This window comes from Panthera pardus, unplaced genomic scaffold (assembly GCF_024362965.1).
Source record: "Panthera pardus isolate Hobbes unplaced genomic scaffold, ASM2436296v1 HiC_scaffold_16, whole genome shotgun sequence".
Classification (NCBI taxonomy): domain Eukaryota; kingdom Metazoa; phylum Chordata; class Mammalia; order Carnivora; family Felidae; genus Panthera; species Panthera pardus.
This window is the reverse complement of record NW_026526721.1, coordinates 139,782,509-139,803,345: the sequence shown is the minus strand read 5'-3', so window position 1 is coordinate 139,803,345 and position 20,837 is coordinate 139,782,509. Positions and strand designations below refer to the sequence as shown.

General features: G+C 39.7%; 1 protein-coding gene across 12 annotated transcripts in view; it reads left to right on the top strand.

Moving 5' to 3' along the window:
- Window positions 1-20,837, top strand: part of THRB (thyroid hormone receptor beta) — a 385,312-nt gene that overhangs the window by 38,636 nt on the left and 325,839 nt on the right. Inside the window, exons 1-2 of one of the 12 annotated variants that reach the window (XM_019422925.2) lie at window positions 3,029-3,193; window positions 8,870-8,972. The exons of 8 other annotated variants lie outside the window; for them this stretch is intronic. The gene's annotated coding sequence lies outside the window, so the exon portion shown is untranslated. Of the gene's footprint in view, window positions 1-2,224; window positions 2,408-3,028; window positions 3,194-8,869; window positions 8,973-20,837 lie in introns of those variants that run through there. 3 more of the 12 variants (XM_019422924.2, XM_019422928.2, XM_053903857.1) reach the window with 3 other exon arrangements.

Sequence of the window (20,837 nt, the reverse complement as noted above, 5' to 3'; positions counted from 1 at the left end):
ACAGGTGGTAAGTGAGGTGGAAAATGGTAAGAGATAATATCTCAGAAAAGGGCAGAAGCCTCAGTTCACATAACAGATTGGAGGCCACATTCAGGAGTTTGAATTTTATTCAGAAAGTAGTTGAATGATTTGGAGGGTTTTAGCAGAGGAAATGACATGATCTGATGTAAACTTTAAAAAAAGCCCTCATGGCTGCTTCTTGCTGTGTGGAAATGAGGTAGAAAGAGAACCAAGATGACCATTTAGGAGGCTTTTGAATTTGCTTAAGCAAGCAGTGACAGTAGCTTGGGCAAAGATGGGGTGCTGGAAAACCAATATGATGGATGCATTTTAAATTATTTTGAAGATATGGTGTGATGGTTAACAGTGTGTGTTCTAAAGCTTGACTGATTAGGTTAAAATACGAATTTCCCCTCTTACAAGCTATATGACCATGGGCAAATTAGCTTCTCTACGCCATCGTTTTCTCAGTAGTAAAATGTAAATAATAATAAGAATCTTCTTGTAGTGTTGTTATGAAAATTAAATGAGTCAGTAATGCACTATATGCGTCATAAGAATATCTGTCACATAGTGAACCCTTTAATAAGTGTTGGTATTGTTTCTGCTATGTAAATGAAAAGGTTTTGATGGTGGTTTGGATCTTTTTGTTTTTAATGTGCATTTATTTATTTTGAGAGACAGAGAGAGAGAGAGAGAGAGAGAGAGAAAACATAAGTGGGAAAGGAGCAGAGAAGAAGGGGGACAGAGGATCCGAGGCAGGCTCTGCACGGACAGTGCAGAGCCCAACTCAGGGCTAGATCTCACGAACCGCAAGATCATGACCTGAGCCGAAATCAAAAGTTGGAAACTTAACCAACTGAGTCACCCAGGCTCCCAAATGATGGTTTGTATCTTGTTTTAGATGTCTGAGTTTGAGATGTATATGAGATATCCAAGTGGAGATGTGAGAAAACTCAAATCTGGTGCCCAGGGTGGTGTCCTGGGCCAGAGATAGAGCTTGCGTTCAAGATCAAACTACAATGTACTGAGTAAATTTGCAGAACAGTCAGCACTTGAAAGTGATCCAGCCTTGTCCTGGACTGGCCAATGGCACATCAAAACATTCAGTGACTTGCTTTGGAGAGGTGGCAAATATGGCAACGACTATGGAGATTGTCCTCAAATAGACCATCTTTTGAATTTTCCTCTCCCACTTACAAGCTGGGTGGCCACGGATAGTCAGAAGTGTTGGCAGTAAGATTCTATCGGTTCAAGAAGGATCATGGACAACTCTCAGTTTTCTGTCTTGAATTCCAGGTAATTTGTAGGGCCAGTTCCTGGGGTGAAGGAAAGTGGAAGGAAGCATGTTTCTCAAAACCTCAGCTTCCTTGAATGGATTTTAGTATGTCTTGCTCACGGGTGAGGACCTGAAAGAATGTAAATAAATGCCTGGCATAGAACCTGGAATGTGGTAGATGTTCACTAATGTTTTTCTTGTCTGCTTTGGGCTCGTCTCCACTTCTTGCATCAACTATAAGCATCTCCAACACCCTGCCTAGATCTGCTTCCATTTGTAGAGTCAGACATAAGATAGGAACGGTGAGGTAGGTGCGGAGCAGGGCGAGTACTAGGGGGAGGTGAACAAGGCCTCACTCACCTTGGGCATCAAAAAACTAAGTAATCAACATAAACATTTCAATGTCTTATTTTGACAAGTCAAAATTGGTGAAAAAAGTCCATGATGAATAAAATATCATATTTTTTAACAAAGATAGGACAGGTATTACTGATTTGTCCTCTTCTCTCTAGCTCTAGGACTCAGTATGGCAATGTGACAAGGTGAAAGCAAAGAAGAAAATCTTCCACTCCTGGGTCCCCAAGAGTCTTTCTCATTTTTTCTAAAGTTGGTAGCTAAGAGCCAGTCAGCCAACTTGTGCCCTCCAATGATCTCTAGATGCTAAAAAATGTGTTCTAACAGCCTGTGATACTGGGTACACTTAGGGATGGGGGTTGAGGCCTCTACTAGCCCAGCCCCCAACCTTCTTCTATCAGTTGCATTGTGGGAGCTGGAACAAGGTTCCCGGGTTCGCCCCACCTCAGTAAACGCAGACCCTTGTGACCCTGAAACTGTTGAGCAAACACACAGTGAAATAACCCAATGCTCTATTAAAGGCTGGGGTTTAAAGGTCGGCTTTGTGCTTATCTGCTGCAAGCCTAGTTCACTCCCTAGATGACTCTCAAGGTTGTTTAGCACTTGCAATATGGACTGAGAGGATGAGCATTTCCTTTCAGAGTGGGTAGCTATTTGCTTTGCAAGGAGCTGTCATTGCCAAGAGGAAAAGAGCAGGTCAGGAGCGGACAGAAGACGAATGGAGGTCCCCGGACAAGGAATGCTTCCTCCTGACTTTGACTTAGAAAGCTCAAGGTACATACGGTACATGTGGCAGCTTCTGACTTTCAGCTCTTTCCTGTGAAAATCCGAAAATTTCGGACCAAAACGATTTGGTAATTTAAACTCCGTCAGCAGATACATAGTGAGTAATTAAAGGACAAATTTGTCAAAGCTCCTATCTGTCATGAAGAAACCGTTTATGGAATTTTGAGCTGGCAGGTCACTTCTCCTCTAACGAAAGCCGGGTCTGGGGAGCCAAATTTTAAAAAGTTACGTTAAGAATTTTTATTGGAATTGAAAGGAAAAATTGTGCCTAATTTTTAAAACATGTTACTGCAAATGTAGCATGCCATCATAATGTACATTTATGAATTGACTACAGTGAGTAAAGAGAGAGTCACACGAATAAGGAGCTGCTGCTGAACATGGTCTACACGTCCATGGCACTTTAAGATTGCAACATTTTGTTTGGTGACCTTCATACCAGTTGCCTGCATGCACCTTAATCTCTCTCTCTCTCTCTCTCTCTCAAAAAAAGCTGAGCCTGCTGTAGATTGGTCAGTTGTTTCTGTTTTTGTTTTTTAATCTAGTTTTTCATTTACCTACTGCTTTATTATGCCTGATTTAATTTGTACAAAAGGATGAAGTTCATTATTACAGAACACAGAAACCCATCTCTGAGTTTTTAGGAAAAATGAGTGCAGGGCTGGCATGACTGAGACTGAAAGACCTCCATGAGAAATCAGGTGGTACACTTTTAAGAGTAAAAGTAAAGAATGCTGCAGAAAAATTGTAGACTGTGTACACAAAGGCACAAAGGTAAGAGTGTAAAATAACTTTGTAAGAAAGTAATTTTCAGACTGAAACTTAAAACTCAAAGTTTAAGGCAGAGTAAATGTTGGGACAAGTCAGCTTTTGTGAGGGTTGCCAATCTGGAAATACGGGGTCTGACGTAGATCTTGCTGTCCGGGTACCCACCTCTCTGCAGGAATCACTTTTTGAGTATCCCCTCTTTATTTCTGAAGAATGAATGCAAAGACTATTCGGACTATGAGTAAATATTGCAAGGTCTCTGAGCTGCAGTTGTACAGTATATCCATGGAAGTTATTTCTTAAAGAATTGGACAAAATTTTTAATTGTGTAAGTAAGAATACTAAATACTAAATTGTGATGCTTTGTTCAAAGAGGTCTAGTTGCCTCCCTCCCTCCCTCCCTTCCTTCCCTCCCTCCCTGCTTCCTTCCTTTCCTCCCTTCCTCCTCTTTCCTTCCTAAGTAACTACCTAGCTAGCTAATTCTCCTCCCTCCTTCTTTCTTCCCTCCCTCTCTCCTCCTCCCTTCCTTCCTTTGCTCAGTTATTCTTCTGATGTCTGTCTTATTTCAACCTCTATAATCAATAGTTTTGAATCAAAGCAGTTAGTGCAACTAAGAACCAAAAAGCCAAGTTAGTATCTTTTTTTTAACCTCCTATTTTTCATCCAAACTTAATCTTCTCTTTTTCCACATTTTTACAGTTATTACTAAAACCAGCATTTATGCAAAAAATCTCAGCCTCATTTGACTTAAGATATTCTCATATATAAATATAAATATAAATGTATATGTGTGTATATATATATGTGTTATTTAACTGACCAATGTCTTAAATTTCTTAAAATGGCTAGCCCGTTTTGAAAAATCTTTACTTACTTCTCTGAAATAAATGTGAATACAATGTGAAAATAGTAATAATAAATACTAATAATAAAATGTGAAAATAAACGTGAAATAAATGTGTGTTTTCTGCAGCACGCAGAAAACCATTAACCTGACTCAGTTTTCAGGAGAGAACATAAGACATTCCGTTGCAAACTACAGCTGTTGGACGAAACGTTCGTCTATTCATAATCAGGGAGAACAATTGAGTTACTTTCCCTGCTGAGCTAAAATATAGTACTGCTATCTTTTCTCTGGTGGTGTTCTCCACCATGAGTTACTGGGTCCTGGGAGTTTCCTGTCAAAAAGCCCATTTCTATCAATTGGCCATTGCACGTTCCTGGGAATGGGTGCTGTGGCATTGGTGTGACATGCTCAATTTTAATGTGAGAGTGGCCTGCCTTTATCTCAGAAATGGGTCGTGCATATGTGAACCCATGAAAACAGCGGGGATGAGGTTTAAAGCAAAGAAAATCCATCATACTAGTATACAGCGTTCACCATATCTCTACTAAACCGTGTGTGTAGGTAGCTTATATTCGAGAGTGTGAAATCATCATTTCTACAGGACTTTTTGGTTCCCTGTTGCCCTTTTCCTTTGCTTTTCACTGACTGGCTTTGCAGCCAGTGATTTGTTGCTCCTGTAGCCAGCCGTGTGCCTTCCCATCATTCCCCCTCTGCCAAATTCAGAACCTGCCTTGACCTTCAAACTCAGGCCATACCTGCTTTGACTTCCTTCTGTCTTACTTTTGTCCTTGACCTTCTTTTGGCTGGTTTGTTCACCATTCTCTAAATTCATACCTCCCTGGCCTGTCTTTGTGTGGGCTCCTCTGTCATTTATTTTTAACTGGTGGCACATCATCCTTCACTGTCATCTGCTAGCTTGCATTCTCCTTCCCTCTGAAAGCCAGCTGCAGGACTGTTCTTCTCTGAAAGGACCTTTAAATATTAGATTTTTGTACTCTGGGCTTGTTAACTCTTGACCATTTCAACATATATTTAGTCAGACAACGTGAAATTGTCGTAAACGTTCAAGGACTAAGATTTTTATTTTTTATAAGTTTTGTATGCTCATGACCAGTGGGTGCGTAATGGGGTGTATCTCAGTTCAGGAAATGAACTTCCAGGTTGTGGTCCTGGCAAGATGGGGTGTAAGTAAACGAGTCTATTTTATTTTTATTTATTTATTTATTTATTTATTTATTTATTTATTTATTTTTAATTTTTTAAATGTTTGTTTATTTTTGAGAGACAGAGAGAGCACGAGCGGGGGAGGGGCAGAGACAGAGGGAGGCACGGAATCTGAAGCAAGGTCCAGGCTCTGAGTTGTCAGCACAGAGCCCGAGGCGGGGCTCAAACTCATGAACCAAACCATGAGATCAGACCTGAGCCGAAGTTGGACACCCAACCGACTGAGCCACCCAGATGCCCCAACATGTCTCTTTTAATAAGGACATATATATTAAGGCTGCTCCCACATCTGATGAAACAAACCAGGGAAAGACCTGCTTATCTGTGTATTTTAGCTTTCCTACTTGATAGCATTTTTCTCTGAAAATTATATAGTCATCTCAGGTGGTCATTAATGTTATCAATGTTGTAAAGTTCCATTTTGTTGTACCTTTTTTTGCTAGTATTGCCTTTGTCAGAATCGAGCAATAATTATTTATTTTGCTGGAGACTCTTTTGCTATCCTGACCATGTTTAAATGCACAATTCAGTGGTATTAAGTGCATTTATACTGTGCAACTATCACCACCGTCCATCATCAGAACTTTTCATCTTGCAAAACTGAAAGGTTATACCCGTTGAATAATAACTCCCCGTATCCCCTCCTGCCAGCCCCTGGCAACCCACATCCTACTTTGTGTCCCTGTGAATTCAGCTACTCTTAAGTATTTCATATAAATGGAATCATGTGGTGTTTGTCTTTTTGTGACTGGCTTGTTTCAGTTAGCATAATGTTGTGAAGGTTCATCCATCTTGTACCATGTGTCAGAATTTCCTTCCTACTTAAGGCTAAATAACATTCAACCAGCAAACGCTTTTTAAAGAACTTTGCACAGCATTTTGACCCCTGACTTGTGTTTATTTGTAGTTATGCTGATTATTTCATACATGCAAGTATTTTTTAAATAGGTGTTAGGTTATACCCTTGTTTTTATTGATGATCATTGAAATTAGATTGTGACAGTGTTAATTTGATTTTCCTTAAATTCTCAAAAGTCCTAAGGTGTTCACAATTAATAATAGTTTCATATTTTATTACATATAGGAGAAGATATATCTTTGATATTTTCTTACCTCGAAAGAGAGAAAACTTTTATAAGCAAACATTGCTATTTTCATCACCAAAATGTAGATTATATTAATCACTTCTCAGAATTAGACACATTTTAGGCATTTATAAACATTAAAAATAATTTAAAATATGCAATAATATTTTTCATCATTAGATTAATCATATTACAGAACGTTTGGAGAATGCGAATTAGAAAAATCACTTATAGTTCCATCTCCCAAATATAACTTAGAATTCTAGTGTCTTTGACCTACACATATTTTGATTACATGGCTTTCATTGTGTTATGTTATTTATACATGCCACTAAAACTTTAAACAAGAAAAAGTTGCACAAAAAAATATGAACACTTGTTTGAACTCAAAAGCACATTGGGAAGCACTATGAGGAAAGCACAGTTCACATGTGTTTTGACATCAGCGTTCTGCTGGTCCATGTGATTAGGGATGATGGGGTGGGCCTCAGGCATTCTCTGGTGAGTTCACCAGAGCAGGTAGGAGCCAGGTTGAAATTGGCCATATTTATGGAAAACGCCATCTGTCACTGGGAAGAAAGAAAGAAATAGGGAGAAGCAGAGTTGAGAGATGGAGGTGCTGTGGGCATCTTGGCAGCCTGATTCGCGCAATTACTCACGGTCTGAGGATGCCTCAGATTCCTTCCACTAAAGCTCCTTTTTTGATTAGGTCTTGAAAATTGGGGTTCTAATTCTCATCAGTGAAAGAGACCTGACTAATCTGTCTTGCCTTTGACTTATTTATGTCCTGTTTGGGTCATCTGAATGATTTACTAGCTTGATACTCTTCAAGCTGATACTACTACTCTTCCATGGAGTTTCACCCAGCAAGCAAGCAGGTATAGTTTCCCCTATGGCTTTGTGACTGGCATTCAGTAGGTACTTAATAAATGCTTACTGAATTAAGTAGTCTTGGTGACAAATACTCTCTTTCTTTGAAACCTGTAGCAGTCTTGTTGGGCAGCAAGAACCAACTCTTTGTCTCTTTGTAGTTCAAAATCCTGTGATACCATTTAGGAGACAACTGAAATATGAATCCTTCTTTCCACTCCCCTTGCCATTTACAGAGCACTAATCACTGACACGTTCTAATGGCTTTCATTGGTGATTTATCACCCAATCCCTGCCCATCCTTTACCCTCCAGAACTCAGTCCTTAGAGTGTTGGTGTTTAGCGCTTTAAATTTACATTAAGGGGGACCACCACCATTCATCCTAAGAAGGGGGTTTTGTGTTACCGATTATACACAGGATAAGTAGAAGTAAAGTGGAAGAAATAAAGATAACCCTGTGTCATAATGGTTATATAAGTGAAAAATGACAGCTGGTAATTGAACTTAAAATTAATGTATTAACAGGACAAGGTAAAACAAAACACATTCCCGCCAGGATTAAACTTTCCCCATTACTGCAAAGAAAGCCATGGCAGGAGAAAGCTCTCTCCCTAGGTTTACTAAAGTTCACTTAGACCGGTCTGATTTGTTGAGATCATTTTAAGTTCAGGAGTTCAATGTGTGTGTGTGTGTGTGTGTGTGTGTGTGTGTGTGTGTTGTTTTCTCTTTATTTAATGGTTAAACCTAGTTAATTGTTACAGAATGGCAGATTGTAAAGAATATTCAATAATATGTAAAATGCATCAGTGGGTTTTTCTCAGGGTAATGTATTATAATTTATAGCATTCTTTAAATGCTTCAGATTTTTTTTCTTGATTGAATTTAAAAAACATAGTTAATTGAAGTTCTATTGATTTGAGTTGAAAAGTAATTGGAATGGGGATGCTATTCTTCCTAATTTTATAATTAAAATATATGTTGCTGAAAAGTTTTCATTTACCTCTGTTTTAAAATTATTTGATTTCTTATAAAAGGAGAGGCAACATTTGCACAATCGTGTTTCCTATGATCACGGGAGACTGGAATGTTGCAAAAAATACTTTGCAAGGAGAACAATGGTATCAGGCATTTGCAGGAAGCCTGAAACGCAGTATATATTGAACTGTTCCTTATTCCCTTTGGGAAGGTAGGGGCGTAATTAATACTATTTAACATTATTACTTATTATTTATTTACTTCTAATTACTTGTAAGTTCTTTTAACTTACTTACAATACTTATTATTTACTTATGATAATATTATGCAGTGATGACCCAAAACATCCACTGTACCACTAGACTATTTTATAAGTCAAAGAAATACCACCATTAAGACCTCAGACTTGGAATAAGATCAGAGGGGAGGGAAATGGTGGAGGGATGGAAGTGAAGAAGGAGACTCTATCTATGAACTCTGGGTTACCCCAAGTGTGACTGCTCCTTCATGGCCTTAAAAATTCATACTGTTCAGGAAATTCTGACATATAGTCAAGGGACGCTTCAGTAAAACAGTCTGGGACAATCCGTTTAATCTTTCAATGTTAATCTATTTGTCAGATTAGATACCAAAAATCCCCTATCTTTCTCCCCAAAATATCCTTTTTCTTTTGAATGTAGGCAAATCTCACTGACTGGAATATTAGCTCCCTGAGGGAAGAGCTACAGAAGATGGGCTTGTAAAGAAATATACCTGCTTTCTAGGAATTTAACTTCCTGTTGGGTAAGATTAAAAAAATAAAAAACCACATCTATAAAGATAACTAAAAACTTCAAACAGTGTGTTTCAAGTATATAGGGATTGGCAGAGTCTATCAATTTGTTTAAACGTGTTTATACTCCATGAAGTAGTTTAAAGAATGGGCTCATTCTCTGTGTTCCTGGGTCCAGACCAGGGCCTGGCACATGGCAGCTATACAAAGCAATAAATATTTGTTGTTGTTAATGATGTTGATGTAAATAGAGGTTTAAAACTCTACGGTCAAAGTTTGGAAAATTCCAGATTAAACAAGGTGAAAAAGTCTACTTAGTCTTTAATACGCAAAAGTACGTTGTGGATTTCCAAGAGGGTTATTACAGCACATTTGATTAGGGGACTCTTTAGAATTGTGGGACAGCTCACAGGATTTGCTTCATTGTAACACACTGGGAAATTCTGGCAAAAACAAGAAACGCTTTAATGGTGATAAATTTTCTGTAAGACCACACAAAGAGAGGCTCCAGATTTAAGTGAATAATAAGAAGTTCAAAATAGGTCAGCCAGGTTTCATTCCTTCTGGAAGACTATAGAGGAGAATCTGTTTGCTTGCTTTTTCTTTCGGGTGCTCAAATTCATTGACTGATGGTGCTGCCATCACTCTGACCTCTGCTTCTGTCTTTTTTCATCTCCTTCTCTTGACTCTCCCGCCTCTTTCCCTTATAAGGACCCCTGTGACTATATTGGGCCCATCCAGATTTTGCAGGACAAGGTCTCCATCTCAAGATCTTTACCTTAATCACATCTGTAAAGTTCCTTTAGTCATGTAATGTAACAAATTCCCAGGTTCCAGGATGAGGATGTGGACATTTCTGGGGACCATTATTCAGCCTCCCACACCCACAATATTTCCTCTAACCCCAGAGAATACCCAGTAAATATCTGCTGAATATCACTGAGAGATTGGATGAAAGAGTTTTAGTAAACGCCCTGAATTATGCTGATAAAGAATAAATGGACTTCTGATACCATCATTGCAGTAGGCTTTGCAGGAGTTTTCAAGAGTATAGGGGTTTTTTTTTGAGAAAAGTCTTTCCATGGTGGAGAGTGTTGTGAAATGATAATTTAGCAGAGGCAAAATGCATTTCTGCAGAAACACACATCCTCCCCTCAATAATCACTCAGGATGCTGACTTTCCCCCCAGACCTGCTTCCTATGTTGGGATTGTTTTATTGTGGCCAGACTTTGAGTGGGAAGAAAGTGGAGGTTGGCAGAGTTAAATGGGAAAAGGCCAGAGTCGAAAGAGTAAAGAAAGAATTAGCCCGAGCTGATGGAGAGATGGCTTCTAGGTTGATTCCTTTTAAAATCTAAGGTGGTTTATGAGATATCCACTCCACCATTTCCCTCTGAGATTGTGCCGTAAAATGAGAGGGATACAAAAGGCGGACTTCTTTATTTCCTTAGGAGGTTATGTCCAATGGGTCCAGCTTCTTGTTTTTCTTCTCAATCATTGTTTTGTTCTCATTCTTTACAAAATAAATTTCATTCTGATGTTTACTTTAGAAAATAAAGATTAACTACTCTAATATTCAGAGATAGCCACTGCAACATTTTGCCATATTCTTACCCAATTTGTTTTCTCTGTATATATTATTATGTTACAGAATCAGGACCATAGTCTAGGTATAGTTTTATATCTTACCTGTGTTCACTTGACAGGGAGCATTTTCTCAATGGCATTAAATATTCTTCAAAACATGATTATTTAATGACTGTATAATGTTGGACTTTTTGGATGTACAACTATAGCTGAATGTTCATGCTTTCTCTTGGAAAAAATGATGTAGCCTTGCATTTCATCTTTTGCCATTTTCTTTCTTGCTTCTACATAATAGTAGATGCAATCAAAGGATGTGAACATGTTTATAGTTCTTCTCAGATGTGGCCAAAGGTATTAATTTACACTTATACTGGCAGTATATCAGTCTCAGTTTCTGTCTCTCCTCACACTTGGTAGAATTAAGCATCAGTCATTAAAAAATTTTTTCAGCACTTATTGGACATTTATAGTAATTCTTATATAACGTGTTCATCTATATTCCTTGCCCATTTATCAATGAGGTGTTAATATTTTGCTTATGCACTGTGTTAAACTCTTTATATGTCCTATCTCTGGAAATTATTTTCCTAGTTGGGTGTTTGCCTTTTAATTTGAAGTATTGTACTAATACATGACTTTTTTCATGTTTAATTACTGCAGCCAAATATGTTACTGCTTTCTGACGTATGGTTGGAAATTCTTTGTTTGGCCCAATATGTAATAAATAACCACCTAGATTTTTCATAATCCTTTATGACTTTATTTTTTACCTTAATATGTAATTCATCCATAATTTAGTTTGACATATTATATGAGGTAGAAATATAATTTTTAACTATTCAAGTAGTTATTCCAACACCATTTACTGAATAATCCCTTCTTTCTCCATTGAGTTGTGATTAAATCTATTTCTGATTAAATTGGCAAATACATTTCTGTATCTGGGCCCTCCATTCTTTTTATTTTATTTTCTTACAATCTGTTGATTATTATAGGGGAATCATATTATATTTTCTATAACACATATCCATTTCTGATATGGCAAACCCTAACCCCTTCATTATTTTGTTTTAAATGTGCCTTAGCAATTATCATCTGAGCATTCTTCAAGGCAAATGTTGGAATTAATTTTTGATTATAAAAATCCTGGTGTATTCTGCATAGAATTATATACAAACTATGAATTATTTTGAAGGATTTTGTATCTTTACAATTTTCAATCATTTCACAATATGCCTCGGTTTTTTCAAGTCTTATTTGACGTGATAAAAAAATTATTTCTTCGTATAAGTCCTGCATATTTTTGAAGGTTATTCTTGAGCATTATATACTTTTTATTTAGCTATATTTGGGATGTTAGGTATTGTTTTCTAATTGGTAATTACTGTTATATGAAAGATCAGTTTTTATATTTTGTTTTTTATTCTATTTATTATTTTTTACCTAGTTCTTTTTAGTTTCCCTAGTAAACAATCATGTTATACCAAATAATGATTCTATTACCTTTCTAAAGAGCATACTTCATATTTCAGAATTACATCTTATGGTATAAACTAGAATTTCCACAGCAGTGTTAAATATACTTAATTGTGTTTATTCTTATCTTGTTTCTGATTTTCTTTCTGATGGGTTTTTCCAACCATGTTAAGTGATTTTATTGCATTCCTAATAAGCTGCAAGTATTTTTTTAATCAAAAGGGGTTTTGAAATGTTGTAAAATGCCTTAAGATTTATTTTTGGTAGGTTATCCTTTATATGAAAACATAACACAGAAGCCAGAATATAGGATTTATGGCCAGACAGACATGAGCTCAAATTACATATCTTCCTCTTAGAAGTATATAACACTGAGTAAGTTATTTGTCTTCTTCCAATTACAGTTTTTTATCCTGTAATATGAGGATAATAATATAAATATCTTGTAAGGATATTGTGAGTATCCAATGAGAATTGTTTGCATTTCACCAGACTTGATATAGAGTATCATATTAAAAAAATTATTGTGTAATTTTTGCCTTTGATCTATTAAAATGATATACTATAATCACAAATTTCCTAATATTTAATCATCTTTTTGTTCTTGGAGTAAAGCCTAGTTGGTCACGATGAAATGTTTTCATAACTCATTGCTGTATTCAATATTTGTTGTTTATTGCATCAATTTGCATGAGCTGGTCTTACGTTGAATTTTTATGTTGTCTTGTTAGTTTTTACATCAAAATGATGCTTAACTTCATAATGTGATTGGGAAGTTTTTATTTTTTTCTGTGCTGTGAACAGAAAAAAAAATGTAATGGGAATTCTATTTCTCTTGAGAATTTTAAAGAAGTTTCCTGTGGAATTTTCTATGCCTGGATTATTTTTTGAACGAGATAATGCTTTTATAACTTTTTAAGATTTTTTTTCTGTTTGTTGGTGTCTGTTTCTCTCCTTATTTGTTCTATTCAACGTGTCTGTTTCTGCTTGTGTTGATCTTGGTAATTCACATTGTACGTAAACATTGTCCTTGTGTTAGTATTTTTAAAATAATAAGCATGGGATTGAACACAGTATTCTCTTACAATTTCTAAGATTTTTTATATCTGTGCTTCTCTCTCTTTTTCCTGGCTTACTGTATAATTCTGAGGTTTATCTGACTTATTTTAAAGAACTACCTCTTGGGTTTATTTATCCTACTGTCTTAGTGCCTCTCACTTCTGTAACATGATATGGTAGTCATTAGACCCTAGTTTTTATATACTGTTAACTCTGCCACCTCGAAAGTAGTCATTGGTAGTCAGAGATCATTTGGGCGCCTCAAAGGTCACCCTTAAGAAAGGAGCTGGTGTCGTTCCAAGGCTGTGAGCTATTAGGGACCAGTCTGCCTGGGTTCACATCCCAGCTCTGGCACTGACAACCCATGTAATCTCCAGCAAGTTCCTCAGATGTTGTATGTTATAGTTTTGTCATCAGCATGTGAGGATATGAAGCTCTGAAAACAGTGTCTGGCATGTAGGAAGTAGCTTTTAGCTACCTTCAATTTTATATTTGATAACCAACACCGCTGCTGTTCTCAACGTTACGGTTTATAGATACCGTTGTAAGTGGAAAATTCTAAGACAAGTGGAACATTAAAGTATTCTTTTGCTTTAAGTTTCTTTTTATTTTTCTTGAGAGAAAAGATAGAGTGCAAGTGGGGAAGGGCAGAGAGAATGGGAGAGACAATCCCAAGCAGGCTGCACGCTGTCAAGCACAGAGCCCAGTGCGGGGCTCGAACTCGCTGACTGTGAGATCATGACCTGATCCAAAATCAAGAGTGGGATGCCTAACCGACTGAGCCACCCAGGTGCCCCTAACATTAAAGTATTCTTATTTGTGATGTTTGTAAGGGTGTCCAGCCTTTAGAAGAACCAGACACTCTCATTAAAAGATACTCCAGGTATTAGAAGAAAAAAAAAAAAACCAGACTGTGAAGTTACAGTTAATCTGTTCAAAATCCACATTGGTAGAAACGCAGGGGTTCCTCACATGCTTCTCCCATCTGTGTGGGTCCTCACATATCTGCTGATAGCTGTATTCCAAAAGTCAGAGATAAAGGTGTTTTCTTGAGGAAGCCAGCGATTTTCAGGAATGGCTTAAGTATTATTATTTGGGGAGGGGTGGCAAGGGTATCTTAATTAGGCTGTTTGTTTGGAGAGGGTTCTGTAATGATGGAAAATATGCATGTTTTTTTCTGCCCAGTATGTGAAGGGCGCACCTAATCGTAGCAGCAGCAGGGGCAAAGGGTAGATGTGCTCTCTGACAGTCATGTCACGTAGGCAAGTGAGGCGCTAAATTACAAACAGGCGATTCCATTGGGGGTGTGTGTGTGTGTGTGTGTGTGTGTGTGTGTGTATCATGCTGTGCTTCACATTTATTGCCTTCGTTGATTCCATGATCTTCTCTTGGAGTGCTGTGCCTCCTAGAATACTTTCTTAACCTTTGCTGCTTGCAACATCTTCCTGTACCTCCCCAAAGGGAGAGGCCTTCCTCACTGTGCCTCCATTGCTTTTGGGGTAAAGTTCAAACTTCATAGCAGGCACAGAGAAGGCCTCTCCATACCCATATCCTCCCACCATTCTTCACCAGGCCTCACGGTGTTAACCATTGTGGCAGGCAGAAGTCTCAGATGCCCCCCCCAGAGGGCCCACTTCCTGCTGTGCATGCCCTCTTTGATCCCTGCTCTTTGCTGGGGACAGGACCTGTGAATATGATGGGACTGTCACTCTTTTGACCACATAAGACTCTATCTTAGCAGAGAGTCTTCTGCCGGCCTTGAAGAAGCAAACTGTGGTATTGTGGAGAGGGCCACATGGCAGAGGATGGCAGGTGCCTTTAGGGACTGAGAGCAGCCCCCAGCTGGCGGCCATCAGGAAAAGGTGGCCCTTGGTCCTGCAATCCAGGGAGCTGAATTCTCCCAACAACCAGGGAGCTTGGAAGGGAACCTTGAGCTTCAGATGACTTTGTAGTGCCAGCAACACCTTGATTTCAGCCTGATGAGATCCTGAGCAAAGGGCCAAGCTGACCTAAGCCATGGGACTGACCCATGGAAACTGTCAGATGATAAATATTGTTGTTTTAAGGTGTCAAGTGTGTGGTAATTTGCTGTGCAGCTATAGCAAAGCAATGCAATTAGCCAGTTATTGCCTTCTACTCATCACCCATTTCCTTTGGTGCCACCATGTCCATGTGTCCCCATCCAGGGCTAAGTTACCATCCCTCTGGCCTCCCCGAAATTGTCGTCCTGTTCTGTGTGGGAGAACATGATTTTTTAAATTCTGAAATCATACTCTTGATATGGTCTTTGTCTCTTCGGATTACTTTTATCCATAAATCTATTTCCAGCATCATATTCTGTTTTTATATTCTGTTAAATGAATGTGAGTGCAAATATGTTATGAATTAGTTATTTTGCATTCTTCAAAACTCACTATATCCAAATACGTATCTGAAAGAGTGAATTCATTGTCAAATTTAGACTAGGGGTCTTGGAACGAGCATGAATTAAACTGCGTGAGAACTACAGGGTGGTAAGCTATGAGGATTCACCCTTGGCCCTCTCAAGATACTAGTTTTTTATCAATAATGTTGGTGAGGATATAGATTGCATATTTATCAAAGTTGTGGTTGACATGAAGCCTGGAAGCATGGAAAATGCTTTGAGTAACAGAATTAGCATCCAAAAGGACCATTTCAGGTCGGTTTGACAGGCCAACTCTAGCAAGATGAACTTTAAGGCATTAAGGTGTAAAAAGCCCTACAGTTAAGGGGGGAAAATCAATCTAGAATCTAAGGATAGGGTAGGTAAGACAGACAACATATGCAAAAATATTTAGATTAGATGTTTACAAGTGAATATAAATCAGTGGTATATCAAGGCTTGAAGCTGAGCTTATTTGAATCATCAAGTTAATTTTAGATTCTATTAATTGAACTGCTGTGTCTAGAACAAGAAGAATAGTCCTCCTCTGCTCCACGTGAGTCACCCCTAGAGGGTGGGGTAGTTTTGGGTACCTCTTTTAATGGAGTCATAGACAAACTGGAATTTCTCCACTGGGCAGGGACCAGATGAGTGAGCAGATTTTAGTATGTGAGTACAATATTGTGGAATAATCTGAGTTGTGGATATTTTGTCCGTGAAAGAAAAGGCATCGAAGGATTAGACTTCCTTTCTATAACCTTGGTGAATGGAAATTATGGGGAAATAGATTTTTTATTTTATTAAAGAAGTAATTACTGACATGTACTTAACAAAATAGACTTAGTGGCCTTTGGGAGCTGTTGGGCTCATTGTCCCGGAGCTGTACGAATAAAGGCTAGCAGATTTGCGAAGAGGTCTTTTGAATACAATGTCACAGTGAGACAATGATGGACCAAAAGAGACCAAAACATATAGAGGCAAGAAAATGTCATTAAAGGTAAAGAGTATAGAAACTTATGTGTGTGGTTTCATACAATAGGCGGTAACACAGCATAATTCCAGGCAGAGGATCGGGTCCCCCAGGTTGCCCAAAGTTCCCCAAGAGTCAGTATCCACCCCTTAATTAGGCCACCCATGTGGAATGCAGATTCCTCTAGGTGTGAGAAACTGCCTGTAGCAGATGCTGGTCTTGTCCCACCCAGATCCCCTTCACTGGCGACTGCACCCATGCTCCAGCTGCTGTGGCTGTTGGCCGCCAGCCTCTCACATCTGCACCCTCCCCTTTAAAATTGCCCTTGATTGATGCTGTCTGCCTTATCCAAAGACGCCTGGGGGGTTACAGCACCCATCCCTGGGGGATGGCCAATCACCGGCTGATGCAGAGATATGGGGGCTTAGTCCCCCTGTCTCTGTGCAGGACAACCTCTGAGGAGCAATCTACACTCCTGGTGGGATCAGGCTAGACTTTTCCTGGCATCACATCTCCGTTGTCTTCCCCTCTACCCTCTCATGCCTCCTGTGCTCCCTCATACATTTCCACTAAGAGCCCTGACTTGTGCAGGAATTGTCATCTCAAGGTTTGCTTCTAAGGTTCCTTATCTGAGACACTACCTTTGCCTTTAAAAAAAAAATACATTTATTTATTTATTGAGAGAGAGCACACGTGGGGATAAGGGGAGAGAGAGAGGGAAAGAGGTAGAAACAAGACTTGAGCTCACCCAACACAGAGCTTGAACTTATGAACCATGAGATCATGACCCGAGCCACTCAGGTGCCCCTACCTTTGCCTTTCTTTGGGCATTTATAACTTCTTGCCCCTCTGCTTATAGGAGGTTCTGTCTTTTCATCTACCCTCTTACTCAGCGCTCATAACTGGGCCAAGATATCATCCTCTGTGTTTATATTATGGGACTAGGTGAAGAGAAGGTCATTTTGCCAGAAGCACACCCAGCAGGCTCACGCTTTCTGGCATGTCTGAGGACCTCTCCAGCAACACTGGAAGAGATGCCTTCTGAGAGGCCATCCCCCCGAGCATCAGTGATTCTATGGTTCTCACAATACCACTTCATCCCTCAAAGTACACAACGTGCGCGTGTACACACACACACACACACACACACACACAGACACTTCATGCACACAACTTCCTTTGTTTCTTCTCTCACAATGGCGATGCCACCTGACCCTCTCTTGGAGATGAAAAGACCGGAGGCTTTCCCTGTGGGGCATCAGTGTTCCAGCACTTGTCAGATTAGACAAACGTGAAGACCAGTTGGTGTCCATGTCCTTTTCCCCTTTTAGCTGCCTTATGTTTCTGCTCCTTTGCGCTTCTTTCCAAACATCCTGCTGGGAATGAGCACCTGGCGATCACCAGCCATGTGAGGTGGCTTGTGGGAGAAGAGGAGGAAGAACTTGGTGTGGGGAAAAGAGGCTTGGTTTGGGGTCTAGATTGACGTGCTCAATTCGTGGCTCTGGATTTCCGCTGGACAGCTATGTAACCTTCAAGTCACTTAACCTTTTTAATCTCAATTTCCTCGTGTATGAAATGAGTGGAATGGGCTTGCCCTACCTGACAGGCTCATGAAGACCAAGTGAGACAGGGCATCCTATGAAAGTATATAGCCGTTGACAGACATGAGATATTATTCAGATACTATTTTAAAATGCACTACTCCTTATTGGCGTGCCTGGGTGGCTCAGTCAATTAAAGCATCCGACTCTTGATTTCAGCTCAGGTCATGATCTTGCAGTTCATGAGTTTGGGCCCCATGTCAGGCTCTGCTCTGTCAGCACAGAGCCTGCTTGGGATTCTCTCTCTCTCTCCCTCTCTGTGCACCTCTTTCTGTGCTTGTGTGCTCTCTCTCAAAATAAATAAGTAAACACGAAAAGAAAAGAAAACAAAAGAGAAGAAAAGAAAACAAAAGAGAAGAAAAGAAAACAAAAGAGAAGAAAAGAAAAAAGAAAGCTCTCCTTAAGAGCTTGCAAAATAGTAGGAGAACTGAGGTGCTGAGGCACAAACACACATAAAAACTATTTAAGGTGGAGACGGTCCATGTCACCAGGGAGGGACACAGTTGTATAGGTGAACTCATTGTTCTTTGGGAACATTTGTTCTTTGGGCCCAAACATTTGTTCATCTTCTTCCTTGGATTTCCTTTCTAGCTTGGGGTTTGTAAACAGCAGGACCTTTGCATAAAAACAGGGAAGTAACAAAAATCTGTTACCCCTTTTTATGCTTAAGTGAGAAAAGAGACTAGTCCATATATATATATATATATATATATATATATATATATATGATTGATGCAGAGGCAAAATAATCTTTTTAGAATCAATACTTCTCTTTTTTTTCTTTTTTAAAAAATTGTCTTAATGTTTATTTTTGAGAGAGAGAGACAGAGCATGAGCAGGGGAGGGGCAGAGAGCGAGGGAGACACAGCCTCCAAAGCAGGCTCCAGGATCCAAGCTGTCAGCACAGAGCCCGACGTGGGGCTCAGACTCACAGACCGTGAGATCATGACCTGAGCCGAAGTCAGACACTCAACCGACTGAGCCACCCAGGCGCCCCAGAATCAATACTTTTCAATGAGACTTAAGAATGCCTGTTTTCCAATGGATCTTATACATCAGCCAGATCGCTGAGCTGGAAATGCTTCCACATGTATCTCTTTGTAGGAAACGATCGGCTGATTTTTTTTATCGTAGCGACAGCAGGTCTACATTATTATTAATATACTTCCAGTGCTTAGAGAAGCTTGGAGAAGCTGGATAGAAATAGTTCGATACAGGTGATCTTCCAGGCCACCCGTCCTAGAGATGCCAGTGCTCCAGGCATAGTGTTGCAACCTCAGAATCAGTGCTCACAGGCAGTGCCAGAATGCCGAGACGTACGGGGGTTTCCTGACAACCTGAATTGGTATTACTTTTGACAGCCAGGCCCAGAGTGAACCTTCCGAAATAAATGAATAAATAAATACACACACACACACGTGCATACACATACATGCATGTGCATATATGTATACATATAGATGTATATACATATATATGTCAAAAAATATATCCATATCTCTGTCTATATCTATATACAGATGTATACATAGTAGGTATGTAGAAACTATAGAAGAGCCACTCCAGATTCTTTGTCTGGGCCTCAGGACAGGTCGGCAGGACGGCGCCGTGTAGAAGTCAAGTCGCAGATCAAAGCTTGCCCTCTTGACTGCTGTGTGTTTATACACGGCATGATCCTGCCAACCTGTCCCTGAGGCCCAGAGAATCTCCAGGGGTGCTTCTATAGTCTCCACACCCCTGACAGTGTCAGGCTGTCCTTTCTGTGACTCAGTCTCCTGCGATTATTCTTCTATTCTTGTGTTTTCTTAGAAAAGCAGTAGCTCTTCTGATCTCCTTCGCATATTCCTTATTGTGGGGAAGGCGCGCTTCCCGTACTTACCCCCGGATATACGCCAACATTGTTATTCCGATAGTAGCCCTTTCTCTTCTTTTCCCTCAAACTGGGATCCTATTGTTGTCTGACTCACCCTGGGGTCTGTCTAACCCCCTTCTCAGTACATAAGTGTCATTTTTAATTCTGTTCTAGTCCTGGCTTTGTCCCCCCACTGCTTTTAAGGGCACATTTAAGGCTTATTATGTGTACCCTCATGTAGTTCTTTGATTTCTCTAGTCACTTAAGCTGCAATTAATTCCGACTTCTGTGAAAGAGAATTAATCATACTGGGGCATAATCATCTATCCTTCCTAAACAGCGTGGAGGGGCTGAGGAGGAGGAGTCCAGCAAAGCATGCTCGTATACGTACATTGCTGTGGGCATCGCTTCTGTTTCTGGGCCCACATCCCTCATTGTTTCCTCTCTTGCCCTTTCAATACTTTGGGGACTGATTTGTTTTAAGTTCTTGAGTGGTTGTGGCTAGGGCTGGGCCCTGCATTCCGGCCTCAGAGTATGGGAAGGTCTCGTTCCCCTTGGCTCCTTGTTGCAAACACACCAAGCTCTTCTCTTGTGCAAGGCGTATGCTGAACGTTTAGAGTTATCACGTTATGGAGAGAAGAAATGTTCGTCTTCATAGAGGCATGCTCATGTGTCTTGGGGTTTTGCTGTGGCTCGGTGCTACCTATTTCTGTCCTTTGTCTCCTGGACCTCATCCCAGCTCTAGGCACAGCTGACTAGCACCCTGCTCATTTCTCTACATTCGCTTCCTTCGACCTTTCTATTTATCTCCTCCTCTGTCCCTCTGCCCACACGTCTCCTGAATCCTTTGCCTCACTTTGCCTAAGTGGCATTAAAGGTTTTCTAGCATTCTGATTGTCTCTTCATCTTCCATCTACCCAGTGTCTTAA